This window comes from Anthonomus grandis, chromosome 5, assembly GCF_022605725.1.
Source record: "Anthonomus grandis grandis chromosome 5, icAntGran1.3, whole genome shotgun sequence".
Taxonomy (NCBI): Eukaryota; Metazoa; Arthropoda; class Insecta; order Coleoptera; family Curculionidae; genus Anthonomus; species Anthonomus grandis.
The window spans coordinates 15,210,123-15,227,665 of NC_065550.1; the positions used below are offsets into that span (position 1 = coordinate 15,210,123).

General features: G+C 31.8%; 1 long non-coding RNA gene across 1 annotated transcript; it reads left to right on the forward strand.

The window, feature by feature from the left end:
* The first annotated feature begins 5,866 nt into the window (after window positions 1-5,866).
* Window positions 5,867-7,040, forward strand: LOC126736389 (uncharacterized). Its single transcript, XR_007660659.1, has 3 exons — window positions 5,867-5,924; window positions 6,203-6,329; window positions 6,474-7,040. It is a non-coding gene; the product is annotated as an uncharacterized LOC126736389 (long non-coding RNA).
* Window positions 7,041-17,543: the final 10,503 nt, after the last annotated feature.

A 17,543-nucleotide genomic window follows, 5' to 3' on the forward strand; every position in this document is an offset into this window, starting at 1 on the left:
TCTTGATATTGGAGTGATCCGAATCTACATTTACTTCGAGAGCGACACTGGGAATATCCTAAAAAAATAAGTGTGTGCGTTGGCATTTTCGGAAGTCGAAAGAAATATATTATAGTATCTTTCTTTATTCCTGAAAATTTGATGGGAGAGACGTACTTTGACATGTTAGAAAATTCAATAGAGCCGCGAATTTTACCGAAATAATGGAAAATGACGTTTTTGGAAACCTATTTCCCAAATCAGTCGATCGGCAGACGAGGCTCCATTAAGTGACCGAGGAGATTTCTTTACTTTAAAAAAAAAAGTTTTCAAAACAACAATTGATTATCTGAACTAGAAAAAATGAATAAACGGACTACAGTATTTAAGCAATCTAAAATAAATATGATTACTTAGGAATTTTTTTTAAGGTTGTTATTAAGCATTCTACTGTTTTAAACCATAAATCTACATTTCAGTTAAAAAGAAGAGAAAAAATTCATTTTACAGTATCTTTCTATTGAAAAAATTCTGTTAAGGAGGCTTTTTTATATATGATCTAGGTAAAATCATTATATACATATATTTAAACTACTACATTAAGGTTTGACAAGTCTGTTCTAAAGTAGGTATGACAAGTTTGTTCTAGCTGTAACAAGATACAAAGCAAATACATGAAAACAGTGACTTGCTCGATACTTCAGAAAGCATGTCATTGTTTTCATGTGCTGTTGGGCTGTTGTTGTCTTTGGTCTCGTAGGATAAAGTAGTAACGACGCCAAACTTTCGATTCACACCCACGACTTGATCGACGAAAACTCAAATATTTCTTCTTCATCTGGAAACTAAAAGACGTTTCCTAAAAAATCTCTTATTTGTTTCTCGCGAAGATAATTTCTGAAAATGTTGGTGTTATTTTTATTGACAACGTGGCTTAAATAAAAATGTAAACTGCAGCTTGAACTAGCTTTTCTTGTTTCTGTAAGAAAACTCACTAGAAGCTAATCATTAATTTTTATTTCGTCTTCTAGGACTTGATGATTCGTTTCTTCTTGTGTTGACTCCACGACCTTATTTTTAGATTCATTAAAAACAAAGGGACAAATTTTGTGAAATTCATTATTTAAATAGAAGTAAATAGCCAGATGCCTAATAGTCACAAAAAATAATTATTTACATGTTGGCTTTACGTTTTACGCAGCTTACATTAAGGTTAAATTTGCCTTTGGACGTTTTTCATACTCAATACACCATCCGCCATAGACTGCGGCGCAAACTAATAAAACGTGAAGCTCGAGTTGTTTGGAATATTGTGCCACAACCAGGCATCGATTATCTTATTTTGTCAATGCCTAGAGGTATACAGAAGTGTATTCAGCTACGGGGTCATCAAACACATTATTTTTTTTCTGATTACTTGTCTATAAACATTCTTGCAAATGTTATCGTTTCGTTCTTGATGTAAGACTACCTCATTGCTTATATTTATAGCCCAATACACTTTCTTGTGGAATGAAATTAACAGACATTTCTTAGAATATTTATTCTCAAGTATGATTTTTTTATCGTTATTTTTATGACTAATAACTTTTAATAGAATCTCGACGATAACCAATGGAATACTTTCACCAAAATATGATTCGTTACATCATTTAATACGATACAATATTAGTTTTTAGGCTATCGATTATTAGTTCTAATAAGAAGCAAAATGTAATTAGGTAACAACATTAGAAAATTTTGAACATAATTGGAGGAATAGATAGAGTGCTAAGGTACTATACTGCTTGGGGTAATTAATTTTAAGAAAACGAATAACGATGGCAGATTTCAAGCACTTGAAAATATCAACCCCTTCATACAAGAATGTGTCCGGTTCTATTCTAATTCTACAATTACTCCTATCCTACGTATACACTATTCTTTAGAGCTTAGATTATCCTAAAAGTAAAAAGTGTAGTCCTAATTTAAAGTGTCCTTTAAATTAGGAATCCTGAAGAGTCAATAGATATATTTCATTAAACTTTATACATATTTTTGATTTCATTGTCCTTGTAGATTAAACCTTCTCATTAAAAGTTCCTGTTGTAATTTATTGCCTTTTATTTTTGTTTACCTTTAAAAATGTAGATAAATTCAATAGTTTAGAAAAAACGTGTCTCGTTTTCCATAAATTTTTACGGTTATCAATCATTTTGTATATATTTTTCCAAAAAGGAATTAATGACAGCCAGTTTATGCGGATATAATAAAGGTAACATATAATACAAGGTTTTCCACATGAGATCGTACGACAAACATAATAAAATTACGCTTTATTTATTAAAAAAAATAAAATTAAATATTTCTTAAGCTAATAAACCTTAATACATACGAGTATTACAGAATAAGATGCTGATCCTTAAGGGTCTTAATCCTTAGATGATTTTAAGAAGGAAATAAAGCTATGTCCTAAACCCCTTAACTTTTAAACTACAGAGTGTTGAAAGTTGTCATCCTTAGAATCAAATTTGGGAGACCCTATATGAACATTTTTGAAACTATTTAATATTATAATAACACTAGACTTCTATAGTTAGAGTTGTCATACTATAATAGTAAAATAAGTTACATATATTTATAAAATAAATAAATTTAATTTTTCTTTACAAATGAATTAACCATGCATAAAAATGTTTTTATTCTTTTCGGCGGTAATCACAACGGATGGCACTGGTTAAACTTAAAAAAAAAATCCTACACCAAAAAATGGCTGTTGTTACTTAGAGGGTGAGTTCTAAATTTTATAAACATATCTAGGAAATTAAGTTATGATGAAGAAATGGTTTTTTTCTTAAAATTTTAACACCCTGTAGCTCAAAAGTTAAGCAGATTAGGACATTTATTTGAAATTTTCAACTTGGGGTTGGGGACTTTCAGGTTGGGGAGTAAACACAATAGATTTCAAATGACCCCATAGAAAAAAGTCTAACGGCGTTATATCAGGAGATCTAGCAGGCCATTCTATAGGCCCCCTTCGCCCTATCCATTTATCTGGAAACTCGTCGTCTAGCCATTGCCGAACGGGAAGCACATAGTGAGGAGGAGCGCCGTCTTGCTTAAAATATATTTCAGCCTCATCAAGTATAGGGTTTCCATCATCATCGATTTGGTTTTCAATGGATTCAATGATAAGCGGATTGATGGTATTTTCCAACATATCCAAATAAATGTCTCAATTTAAATTTCCGTTAATAAATAATGGCCCAATCACTTTATTTCCTAAAATGCCTGCCCATACATTAATTTTTTTAAGGGGAACTGGATATGCCCTTCTACAAATGCATGAGGATTTTCATTGCTCCAATATCTACGGTTATGCTTATTAACAAATCCATTTAGATAAAAGGTGCATCCATCGCCGAAGCAGATAATCTTTACATGAATAGTATTATCATTAATCGCTTCAGTCATTTTTTCACAAAACTCAACTCGCCTATTGAAATCGTCTTCGGTTAACTCTTGCAATATTTTCATTTTGAATGGATGAAATTTATGAAGTCTGGTAACTGTGTGAACAGAGCCTAATGAAATACCAGTGGCAGCAACAATATTGCGTAATGAAGTATTAGGATTTATTCCAGAATGACCCAAAACTTCAACTTGAGCGGCTTCATCCAAAATTCGCCGATGATCACGTTTTTTATTTGCAACAGATCCAGTAAACTTAGTAACAAGGCCCAAAACAGACCTATGCGAAGTTATCTTCTCCGGATGTCTGGCGTTAAACGTAACGGCAGTTTGCCGAGCACATTGATTTTGGGCACCATAAAATAGAATAATTTTCACTCTTTCGGCTAGTGTGTAAACCATTTTGGAAGTAAAATCTTCAATTCAACAAATAAATTTTCACTCTTTCAAGACTGTCACAAATGTAATGTAACTGTTTACATTTCAGTTCTTTTACAACAATATAAATAACTGCTTTCTTAGAAATTTTCCTGTATCCCACGTGTCAACCAAATAAAAACTAATCACAGCTGACACACAACACACTGCACTAACTGCTACTTTAAAAAAATTGTGCAAAAAATAAAAACAGATTAATTTTTAAAAAAAGAACAATAGAGACCAGACCGATTTTTTGTCAAGTGACTTGGATATATCTGAAAAATCTGATATATCTAAAAAATCTGACAATGCCGAACGATTCAGTCAAATTAGATTAAGAAGTGTCAGTTTCAAATGCAAATGTTTGTTTTTTTTTTGTTTAGTTACCAAACAATTATTTTTACATTTGTGTTTTCTGTTTCTTTTATTTTTAAAATCAAGTTTTAGTTTTCGAGGTTACTACGCCTCATTTCAATGACAAGCAGTTCCAACAACATTTCAGGCTGTGCCTAAGCATTTTCGAAGACGTTCTAGTAAAGCTGAGCATCGTTATAATATATAACGATGCCTGATTACGATAAACCTGTTACTCTAGGAATTTTAGAGATAAATATTAAAAAACAATTGATGATTACCCTATCGTGTTTGACAAATCTAAAAAAATCCGGTAATTTAGTTAAAAAAATTAAGTTATGAAAAATGGCCGCATTTTAAATGATATAATTTGATGCTTGACAGTCCGTGCAGTCTCGGTAAAAGCGGAAGTTAAAGTAGTTTTGCATTCTTAGCGCCATATAAATGTCGAGGAGTATAAGCTTCTTAAATCACGCAAATTAGCTAAGCTATCAAGGCACTTATTAATTGCACATTACAAGCAGAAATATAAAAAACAAGTAGGGAGAAAAAGAGTATAGGATTTAGTACATAGAGGAATTTTAATTATTTTAGAAAGTGAGATAAGTCATTCTTGACAGAATCAATGTGCGTGGTCAATCTCACCAAGATCTATAAATTCATAATATTACCTTACGAATGAGCAATCAATATTGGGAGTTGTCTGCGCCACACACCGAATTTTCCCTTCCCTAAGGCAACCTTATGATCCTTTAGATCTTGTACGTGCACAGGATATTTCGAGAAGTAAAAGTTTTTGGCATTCATTTAAATAAAAAAAAACAATTTTATTTAAACGAATGCCATAATTATTTCATGTAGGCAGGGCAGATTTTAATGAAACATATAGGCAATCGATCATGACGCAGAGAAAGGAGCTTAAAGGCGAAATATAGGAATGCGCAGGCATGCATTTCGTGCGCTCTGCTCAGGAACCCTAGAAATCAGGTTGTTTAAAGCCTCTTCTGAGCTGTGTATACAGCGAGGCGAAAATTAGGACGCACGAACATTTTCCCACCACTCGCTCTGTGCACCCTCTGCTTTGCTGAGGTTGTGTTGTATGTATTGTTATTATTTTGTTTTTGTGAACGCACTAAATGATGGAAACTTCAGATGCGCAACGCACTTGAGCCAAGCTGCGGACAGCTTTCAGCTACCGTCTAACGTCCTGAAGAGAGCCTTGAAAGCTTGGGCGATTTACGGAACGCTAAAAGGCTTCTACTCGATATTTAGATGCCGCTAAAAATGCAAAACTAGTTAAGCTACCGCTTTTATTGATGCTGCTCGGACTGCCAAGCATCAAATTATGTCATATAAAATGCGTCCACTTTTCATAGTTCTTTAGCTTGCACAGGCTTTCTTTTCACTTTCATTAATCAAATTTTGCAAAAAATCTTACCAAAATTGATCTGTTCTCATATTTCGAATAACATTTTTCCAGTTGTTTAGTTCTGTGTGATGAGCCAATATGAATAATATTTGGGTTTAGATTCTCAGGTCTTGAAACCATGAAAATCTCAGTAATAAATAATTATATGCATGAAAAAATTATTTTACTCCATATTCATTCAAGTCCAATTCAAGCAGGGGCGTTAAATCAGATGTCATACTCTAACTATATATAACCCTAACTATAATATAACTCTTTCAATCTGCAGTTAATCACCCAGGCTTAATATAAGGTAAGTTAGAATAGTGTTTGTAACACGTGACCCCACCAGAGGTGTAAGCTTAAGCTTAATTTAATGATAAATTGCTTAGGTTAAACTAAGCTCTTTAATTATTAATTTAGCTTTATCACAGTAAAAAAATATTATACTGAACTTAGTAACGTGTCTCTTAGACTGACACCATTGTTGTGTGGCCAAATATTTTGTCTGATATATCAATAAAATTATATCTTCCTAGGTCTTTGAGTCCAAGATTTATAGAACATTCCATTTAAAAATGTCTTTTTCAGATCACGATTATAACTACTTTTGATCACATAGAGCAGCAGTCGGCAATAGAATTTGCTGACGGATTAAAAGTTAAAACTGAATCTACGTCCTTAGTAATGTCATAGGATTCTAAGCGGACAAAATGGGGTAAGATTATATTTTTTGAACGATTTTATTAATTAATACTTCAAAATAATATTTCTATTTCTAAACATTGGATTCCAAAATAAATGGCCCAGTGATGGTCAATATGGAGCAGAATTTATCTTGTTTCTGTATACTTTTTCACAGCCTCAATGTCAACACTTACTTAAAATGTGATGCCAAACTTGACAGAAGTGCAATTTCAGCAGTTTCAATGCTTCATCATTTTTGGATCTTATACAAATCTTGGAGCCTGAAATTTTTAAAGGCAAATAGAAAAAAAGGCAATAGTAACTCCTGTATATTTTAGTTTAAACATATTTAATTATTGCCTCTTTCATTACTAATTTGTTGGTAGTTATCTAATTTATAATATTTAGCAAGAAACGCTACTAGTGAATTGAGTAGGGGTAATTCCTTTTAAATTTTATTGCATTTGCTACACCCTGTATAAACTCTATTTCGCAAACTTTCCTATTCCTCCAACAAAGTTTCTCATTAAAATAAGTTTATACATGGAATTTGGAAGAATTTTTATATTATATTTAATATTATACGAACAAGCATTTATAACTGTTAATTTTGATTGTATAAATTGTGGATTTTTTTTTCTCTATAATATAGTAATGCATTTGTGAATTTCTTATATTTTTTTTTGTTGTTATAAAGATTACTTGTTTCTATTTCATTGCTAATTTGTTAATAGTTATTTAATTTATAATATTTATTAAGGAACAATACTGGTGAATTGAATATGCAGTTTTTTTTTGTGATTTTAGTAAATTTATATTATATATTTACTATAACCGTTTGTAACACCCTGAATAAACCCTAACTTACAAAGTTTGGTCTTCATTCAAGAAAATTTCTAATTAAAGTTAGAAGTTTATACATTAAGGAATTTGGAAGAAATTTTATATTTTATTTTTTGTTTCAATAAATATGTACAACTGTTATTTTTTATTTTATAACTTGTGAATTTTTTGCTATAATCTCTTCTCAAAATATAGTTATACATTTTATAATACTTCTTGCCTAATTTCTGAAACTCAGACCTATGCATCTAGTAGGAAATGTAATGTCTAATGTCTTTCAGAAATTATAGTACGCAAACAGAAAAAGGGACAAATTGAGGAATTTATTTCATAATGGGACAAAAAAAGTTCCAAAAAAACACTCTTTCAATCTGCATGATTCAATTTAACAAGTTCCAATTTAACACTCTTTTAATTGGGATTTTTTCGTCCTCATATTAATTAAAGTCCTCGATTTGTCATTTTTTCTATTTTCGTACTATAATTTCTGAAAGAACCTTGCACTTCCCACTAATTTAAAGCGCTTGGTATAGTAGAGCGAAATTCAAATTTGGCGTCAAAATCAAATTTTAAATTACCCGCTATTATGGCATCACAAAGACATTTTCATTTCCGGTTAGTACTAATCCTCGAAATTCAGAGGGCGCAACAGTAAATCGACTTTCAGTGTTCTATTGGCTCTTACGGGACTTTGCTATCTAAGTAGTATTAATTTAAGTTTTGTCCTGAGATTCTAGGACTCATGGCTCTGCTATTTGCCTGCTACGTCGTTGTTTTTCAATATTTTAGTAGGACGTTTGCAGAGAGGATTGGCAGGAACGATATCTGGGATATGGGCGAAATCCTGTATGGCAATTTCGCTACCCTCACAATGCTATTCTCGAACTGGCGTTCACACAGTGGCGCAGTGCGCAACGTCTTCCTGGCAAATGTAAATCAAAATTAGCAGGTAAACCAGGGAAACATTTGTTTGCTGGTTGCTGGTGTCTGGTTTGACCTGAACCGAAAATTTGCTAATTTTGCAATTACATTTAATTGAATAATTCAAGATTCGCTTATTAAAATTTTTTGAAACTTTGCACAAGGGTTTGCCAGATTGGTCTCTTGAAAAAGTTATCTTACATTTTTTTCTGTAAAATGTACAGGGAAGCCAATAATTGAAAAAGAATAAAAGCCCCTTAAAATTTACATGGGTTTTCCTATGTTTCGCTCGGCGACGCACCACCCGGTAAGTATATATTTATTAAAAATTTTGGTATTTTTCTGAAAATCTCAAAAATGTCAGGATTTTAGACAAGAATGTCAAGAAATTTTATGTTCTATATGGATGACGATTTTCCTATACACCTTTTTACTTATAGACATAAATATTAAAAATATACACTAGTATTAACGCGGGCTAATCTCTTTTATATTGATCTAAAACATTTTTACTTCATTTCTATAAAAAATAAATAAAATATAATGATTAAAAACTCAACAATTTTTTAAGCTGTTTACCGAATTGCCTTGATTATGAGCTAAAAAAGAAATGGCGAGGTCTACGAGATATTTTTGTGAAGGAGCTCAAAAAAGTCAGCAACAAAAAATCTGGCCAAGCAAGTACTTCATATCCCGATTTCAAATGACCATATTTTCAGCTTCTGCTATTTCTTCAAAGTACAATGTGTAAAAAGGAGCTTAAAAGTAGCGTGCCAGACACCTGTAACAGTTCTGATGGAGAAGATAGTTCAAATACAAGTAGCAGTTATATGCTTTCGCCGTCCCCCGGTCAATCTTCGGAACCAAGTAGCGATCCAAAGAAGACATTTAAATCTCCCATTAGAAAAAAATTAAAACACGTCAGGCAGATGAAATCGATACAAGACTATTACAGATTGAAGAGCAAAAGTTAAAGTGCTTTCAAGAGACTGCAAATGATCCTGATGCCCAATTTCTAATGAGCCTTCTGCCGTCTTTAAAAGATATCCCCGGATAATCATCGGAAATTAATGGTAAGATCAAAATTGCAACAAGTTCTTATAGACGAACAAAATGCTGTACCTCCTGTGGTAGTGCTTGATCAATCTAGTGACTCGACCCAGTTTAATGTTGATCTCAGTATGTCACAAAATAATTCAGCACAAGGACTATCGCAAGAATATATTTGTCCACAATTCTCAACAGGTGCTCTCCCTCAGTATGCAATTTGATCCAAACACCAGTAGTTAATATAATATGTAAGTTATGTTTTGAATAAAGAAGTATGAATAAAAGAACTATATTTTACTTTCTTACCTCAAAGTTACAATCAATCATTCTTCAGGTAATATTGTGTCGCGAAAGTTGCTGTATTTAGTCACTTTAGATCTGATAATGTTCAGAATATATTCAAAAGTTTCTTTCTTCATACGTGCATAACCATGATACAGTAATTGGTCATTAGATAAGTCTTCCATAATATGATGAAATTCACCGAATTCCTGTCTTTTTAAATATATTTCACGCACCCACTCGGTTTTTCGATAGTGACGACGTCTCCGCAGTCTCCGAATTAGAGGAGAATTATCTTGAAGATATAGGTTCATTACGCTACAAATTCCAAACAAAACAAATAAAAAGTAAGAGGATTTAATGAATACAATGTCACCGAAACACTGCTTGTCCCTGGAAAAACGAGAGAACAATTATTTTTTATAAATTATTTTTATTGTACATATATTATATTTTATATTGTCATGCTTATTTAGTTTTTAAACTGGGTTTTTATTATGATAGAATATTTTAATTTATCTATTTCTGAGGAAGGTCGAATATTAAAATATGTTTGTTTTTATCATTATTTTAAACTTTTAAAGACAAATATTTCTTATTAGGACATCGTGATATTAGCTTTAAAAATGTCTATGAAAATATATATTTTTTCAAATGTGACAACAATGAATCTATGTTGTCATTGTCAATATTTACTTTTAGCCCCCTTAATATTTGTATCTGGGTATGAACTATCCTTAACACAATAAACACAGAATAGTAACACTTTTCTTATTATATTGTTAACACTTTTCTTATTATACTTATTATATTGCCCTGAATAGGGCAATCAAACAGGTTGTTTGTCATGTCAACCTGTTTCTCATGTATGTGAAACGTGAACATTCTGACGGTTAATTATAAACGTCAACGTTCCTAAATTAATCAAGGCAATTCGGTAAACAGCTTAAAAATATTGTTGAGTTTTTAATCATTATATTTTATTTATTTTTTATAGAAATAAAATCTAATGATTAAAAACTCAACAATTTTTTTAAGCTGTTGTGGATAAATATTGAAAAAAGGATCGAACATAGAAAGGTATGTTACCTTCAAATAAATAGATTTAATTTTTATTAATATGTCATTTTACTTCTTGTGATGTATAAGTTTTAACCTATAAATATTGGCGCCAAAATTTTTCAGCCTTCGCACTTACATTTAATTGAAAATTAAAGCATGCGGTAGTACACATTGAAACACATGCAGGTAATACACAATGATATGTGTTCCATTGTGTACCATTATGATCGATCTATACTGTCGTTTTTTTTTGTTGCAGGTATACCATGGTAAGAAACAAGAAAGAACGAACAAGAGCCAAATTTACAAGCGAACAAATGACGGCAGCCGTCCAAGAGGTGAAAAGAAATGGAATTTCACTTCGCGTTGCTGCAGAGATGTTTGACATAAACTTTAGCACATTAAGGCGATATGTGATGAAAATGACCCTAAATGGAGCCAAATTATGCTGTTCGATTAGTATTTACCTCAGAGCAGGAAAAGATTATGTGTGATTAGAAGACTCATTTATATTAGTGAAATTTGAAAAGTGTTAAGGTGTCCAATTCATTTTACCTTCCGGATGTTCCTGATATTCATACGGGACTGAAATCGGATTTCGTTATGTTATTACTGAAACCTATAAATACAAAGAACAAAGGGCTTTCTTCTTATTATAAATTTGGATTAGAGTTTAACAATATGATTGTACGCTGATATAAACGTAAAAACATAAAGATTTTTTGCATTAATATATTTATTCCAATGTGTTTCATTGTAAACTACCTTATATTTCAAACTACCACTAGCGGTACACATTGATACAAATGCAGAAATAAATATTTTTTTTAAATTTCTATGTAATTAATTGTGTTTTTTTATTCAGTAACTGTTAAATTTTATAGGAATATATATACGCATAACGACATCTTAAATGCAGATTTTTGAAACGTTAAAATCGCACACTAGAGTGGATTTACTAAAAATTGTGTCATTGTGTACCACTCTCCCCTACATAAAGATGTCTCATGGGAGAGTTTATTTTGTTTATTTCAATGTCTTTTTCTATACAAATATAGAAAAAAGTGATATTAAAATAGTTATAGTAACTGTCTTTTATGTCTCTCATCTAACATTTTCGACAATCAAACAAATCAAAATTATGTCGCATGATCCGTAGGGAATGCGACAATTGTCATGAATAAGGTTGGACGTGGATTCGTTGGTTTGCTTTAATTGGGTTTGGTTGGTTTTGGTTGGGCTGGATTGTATTAAGTTGGGTTATATTTGCTTTAGTTGAGTTAAACGCATACCAACCCTTACACTCTTAAATTTTACATATTAAATAAGGAATCCTTACCATTTTTAATTTAAAAAATATATACAGTGCGGGTCTTAATAGTCCCCCTCTCCTCTTATCTTTTCAATACGTTTATATAAAAATTTAAAATTTGGCACACATCATTAGCAACCTAAATAATGCTTTTTGGGCCCTAGCTAATTTTGTAAAACTTCAGAATGGCGGAGAAACGCTATTTTAAAAAATGAAATTAAATAGAAAGGGAAGTCATGCGATACATCGTTTGAAAGCTCCCATTGAGTGCTTTATGGCTTTATAATATTAAGTCATTACATTTACCTATAGCAAAATGGTAGCATTTCAAAATCTTATTTTTCTCATTTTTATTTCCTTTACTAGACTAGTTCAGATGTAATTTGTTTGTAGGTGTGTTGTTGTTTGTAGTGAAGACCGCGCATTGGGAGTGAAGGCGTAGGGGATGGTGATTCTGGGGTTGGCGAAAAGGGACGGTTTAGGCCTACATGCTGAGCTCTAGCTCCCCCACCCTTACTACTACTACTACTACTTGCCTGCTCAATTCTTAAATGCAATATCTAAGGCACTTTTTTCAATATACCTCTCAATTTTGTACACCCCAAATCAATTTTAAAACACCTTAAATTGCAGGCAGAGTCTATAGTCAACTAGATCATTGTTGTCCCTTGATGTTTGATGATAAATTTATATTTCGTTTTTTTGCATTAGTGTATCAATTATCTTTTTTGTGATTTGCCGTTACTATGTTATTCATTGTTAGATACTTTTAGGTTTTATTGAAAGTATTAATAAACTACATTTCACTTAATTCTTGTTCTATGGTTAACTCAATAATAAACATTAAATATGATTAGGTTGAGGATGTAGGATATTATAATTGCATATTTAAATAGAATATTGCATTTTTCATACTCTTTGTTCCACTTAGAAGTTCGCACAAGTTTACTGTTTTTAAACTTTGTTGTTATTTATTCAAACTATTATTTATTTATGGCAGTATTTGGGATACAAACATAACATGTTCCACTTACATACTATTATTATATTACAATTTGTATTGTATTCTAAATTAACAGTGTTCATTATATATTGTATTCAAATATATTAAATCTTATATTTTTATTTTCCAGATGATTAAATAATATATTTTTGTTTTCATAAAATCATACAATTAAGTTTTATTTTTATACCTGCAATTTAAATAAAAATTACCGAAGAAATATTCTTTTTTCATATGACATATATTTTGTGTCAGTATTACCCAAGGACATTTTCTGAAGCAGAAAAAGTGTGTGTGAAAAGTGGTTTCAAAGGGTCAATTCTTTTGGTTCCAAAAGTGAAATTTACAGGTTATATTCTGTACATGTTTGCCAATCTAGGAAACTACATCAAATAGCACAGTTGGCACATAAGGGGAATTTAAACTTGAACTCGCGCTTAATTTTATTCAAATTTGGCACTGGACTTAATTACGATTTCTTTCAAAGCTGATTGGTCAAACGGATTGAACTTGAGATAACCTGTGAAAGTGAATTCACGATTGAGCGCCGGTTGGCGAGTTTGCTTATCGTGTAGTTTAATATCAAGTGAATTCGCATAATAATAAGATAAGTGTTACTATTCTGTGTTTATTGTGTTAAGGATAGTTCATACCCAGATACAAATATTAAGGGGGCTAAAAGTAAATATTGACAATGACAACATAGATTCATTGTTGTCACATTTGAAAAAATATATATTTTCATAGACATTTTTAAAGCTAATATCACGATGTCCTAATAAGAAATATTTGTCTTTAAAAGTTTAAAATAATGATAAAAACAAACATATTTTAATATTCGACCTTCCTCAGAAATAGATAAATTAAAATATTCTATCAAAACCCAGTTTAAAAACTAAATAAGCATGACAATATAAAATATAATATATGTACAATAAAAATAATTTATAAAAAATAATTGTTCTCTCGTTTTTCCAGGGATAAGCAGTGTTTCGGTGACATTGTATTCATTAAACCCTCTTACTTTTTATTTGTTTTGTTTGGAATTTGTAGCGTAATGAACCTATATCTTCAAGATAATTCTCTTCTAATTCGGAGACTGCGGAGACGTCGTCACTATCGAAAAACCGAGTGGGTGCGTGAAATATATTTGAAAAGAGAGGAATTCGGTGAATTTCATCATATTATGGAAGACTTATCTAATGACCAATTACTGTATCATGGTTATACACGTATGAAGAAAGAAACTTTTAAATACATTCTGAACATTATCAGATCTAAAGTGACTAAATACAGCAACTTTCGCGACACATTACCTGAAGAATGATTGATTGTAACTTTGAGGTAAGGAAGTAATATATAGTTATTTTATTCATACTTCTTTATTCAAAACATAACTTACATATTATATTAATTACTGGTGTTTGGATCAAATTGCATACTGAGGGAGAGCACCTGTTGAGAATTGTGGACAAATATATTCTTGAGATAGTCCTTGTGCTGAATTATTTTGTGACATACTGAGATCAACATTAAACTGGGTCGAGTCACTAGATTGATCAAGCACTACCACAGGAGGTACAGCATTTTGTTCGTCTATAAGAACTTGTTGCAATTTTAATCTTACCATTAATTTCCGATGATTATCCCGGGATGTCTTTTAAAAACGGCAGAAGGCTCATTAGAAATTGGGCATCAGGATTATTTGCAGTCTCTTGAAAGCACTTTAACTTTTCCTCTTCAATCTGTAATAGTCTTGTATCGATTTCATCTGCCTGACGTGTTTTAATTTTTTTTCTAATTGGAGATTTAAATGTCTTCTTTGGAATTTGTTCGCTACTTGGTTCCAAAGATTGACCGGAGGACGGTGAAAGCTGCTACTTGTATTTGAACTATCTTCTCCATCAGAACTGTTACAGGTGTCTGGCACGCTACTTTTAAGCTCCCTTTTACACATTGTACTTCGAAGAAATAGCAGAAGCTGAAAATATGGCCATTTGGAATCGGGATCTGAAGTACTTGCTTGGCCAGATTTTTTGTTGCTGACTTTTTTAAGCTCCTTCCTATCAATATCTCGTAGACCTCGCCATTTCTTTTTTAGCTCATCAACTGAAAAATAAAATAAAATTTGTCTTTTATTACAGGTAACTAGCGACAGGTTCATCTTTCAAGACCCTTGGATATTCATTTAGAATTTCAGACAATACTGTTGGTTGTATTGTACATGAAACTTGTAACGTTATTTGGGAAAATCTTTCCGAAATTCATATGAAGTTTCTATCAAATGAAAATATGGTTAATATATCTAATGATTTCTGGACAAAATGGAGGTTTCCTAATTGTTCTGGGAGCATTGACGGTAAACATATACGGATAAACGCGCCAGCGCACTCTGGCAGCATGTTTCGTAATTATAAATTATTTTTCTCAGATGTATTGCAAGCTGTTGTAGATGCAAACTACAGATTTATTACTATAGATGTGGGAGCCTATGGCAAAGAGAGTGACGGTGGAACATTCTCTCATTCAAATCTCTCAAGACAATTGGAAAATAGTGCTCTCAACGCAAGCCAGGAAAAAGTATTACCAGGCTTTAACATAGCTTTGCCTCACTTCTTAGTTGGCGATGAAGCTTACCCGTTAAAGACATATCTCATGCGTCCCTATCCCTAAAGAAATTTGGGACCGGAAGAAGAAATATTTAACAAACGCTTAACAAATGCAAGGCAAGTTGTTGAGTGTGCCTTTGGTATTCTGAGCAGCAAATGGAGATTATTATTAAAAGCAACTGAAGTAAATCCCGATCGTGCTGATGTCATAATAAAATGTATATGTTTACTTCATAAAGTTATAATTGATAAGGAAAGTGGGAATGTGGCTTTTCCTACGAGGTCTACATACTATTTTTCCGAAAATCGGGAATCATTAAAATTACGGTAAATTATTACTAATCATGTTAAAAATTTTAAATCAACATTATTATTTTTCCCTTAAATAAAAGAAGCCATGAAACATTGTTTTATAACTACGGAAACGAAGTACATAATTTTAAATTGTCAAACTTGACGAGTGAAAAGTTTATTTGTGGCGTCTTTCCAAAGTGTTGATTTTTTAACGTTTTAAAAAGCCAAAGTAACGTGTAAAATGATGAGTGATGATGACTGTTCCATTTCTGAAACCCTCCCAGAACTCACGGAGGCAGTGAATGCTGCATCATTGGAATTGTTACCAATAAAATCTAGAAATAAGTATAACTATGCATACAACCGCTTCATGGACTACCGTACGAATAAAAATGTAACTTCTTTCTCGGAAAATGTTGTAATGGCATACTTCTTGGAGCTTGGTTCCAAGATGAATTCTTCAACTTTATGGGTCAATTGTTCAATGCTGAAGGCAACCCTTGCAATTAGACATGATGTGGATATATCTGAATATTCAAAACTTCGGGCATTCCTGAAACAACAAGCACATGCCTATAAGCCAAAAAAATCCAAGATTTTAACTAAAGAAGAAATAAACAAATTTATTCAGGAAGCTCCAGATAAGGAATATTTAATGATTAAGGTAACTTACAAAACTGCAAATTATATTTGGATTCTTTACATGCTTATTTATTGTTGTAGGCAGCTGTAATATTTGGAATTTCCGGAGCTTGCAGAATGGACGAGCTGGTTAAAATGACTGTACAAGATATACAAGACCTACTATCTAAACTTTTAGTTACCATACCGGATTCAAAAACCAATACATCAAGATCATTTATAGTAATAGTTATTGTCATACAAATAAAATTATTAGTTTGGAAAATATTCAACAAAACAATGCTATTAGTTCCCAAGTTCTTCCAGTTTTCAATACTTGTACTAATTGTCAAATAACAGTAAATATAACAAATAATAAGTAATAATTTTAAAACATAATGTTAACCTTGTTTGTGCTGAAAGTTTTAAAAATAAAATTGTTTAGGAAAAAGCCTGTTCGCATTTATGTTCTAAAGTTTACTGTATGGAAATAACATTTCCTTACAGTACAGAAATGAATATTTCCTTACTGTTATTTTCGGTTGCCAGGCAACAATCAAGTTGGAGGAAATATTGACTTTTTCTTTCAAATATGTTGTCAAAAATGTTATTATTTCTTATCGATTTTCGGAAAATAATTATAATATAAATAACTAAACTAATATAATTAACTTAATCATTAAAACTGTTAATTTATCTGTTAATTATTAATAGCCGTATTAATAAATTTACTTACCAGATATTTTCATTTCTGTGAATATTTCTAGCCATGCCTTGCGCTGAAGATAACGTAAGTGATAACTTGAATCTTTCTAATCCCACGAACATTTGTAATTGTAAACCAAGTTAATTAGTTTTTCTACATCCATGTCTATATATTATATTTAATTAATGTAATAAATGCCCGAAAAATCCCAACAAGTTTGGATTGACTTCGGACGCCGGAACTAGACGTACGATCGTACGGATACGTTCGGATCCAGTCTGCGCGTTGTCATAATACTTGAAAGGTTGGGATCGTTCGGGCGTGTACGTAAGTATTCGCACGAGTAAACTTCGTACGAAAACGCGTGCAGTGTGCGACCGGCCTAAGACGCTTATATCGTACGTGAAGAGCCGTATTCCTACATTCCTACATATGACGTAGAACGCTAACGTGATAAAGGTGGAACTGGCATCTTTCTAATGTCTTTACGGCTTTATCCAGCCGCCCAAAACACGAATATATGACAAGTCTATATATTTGTG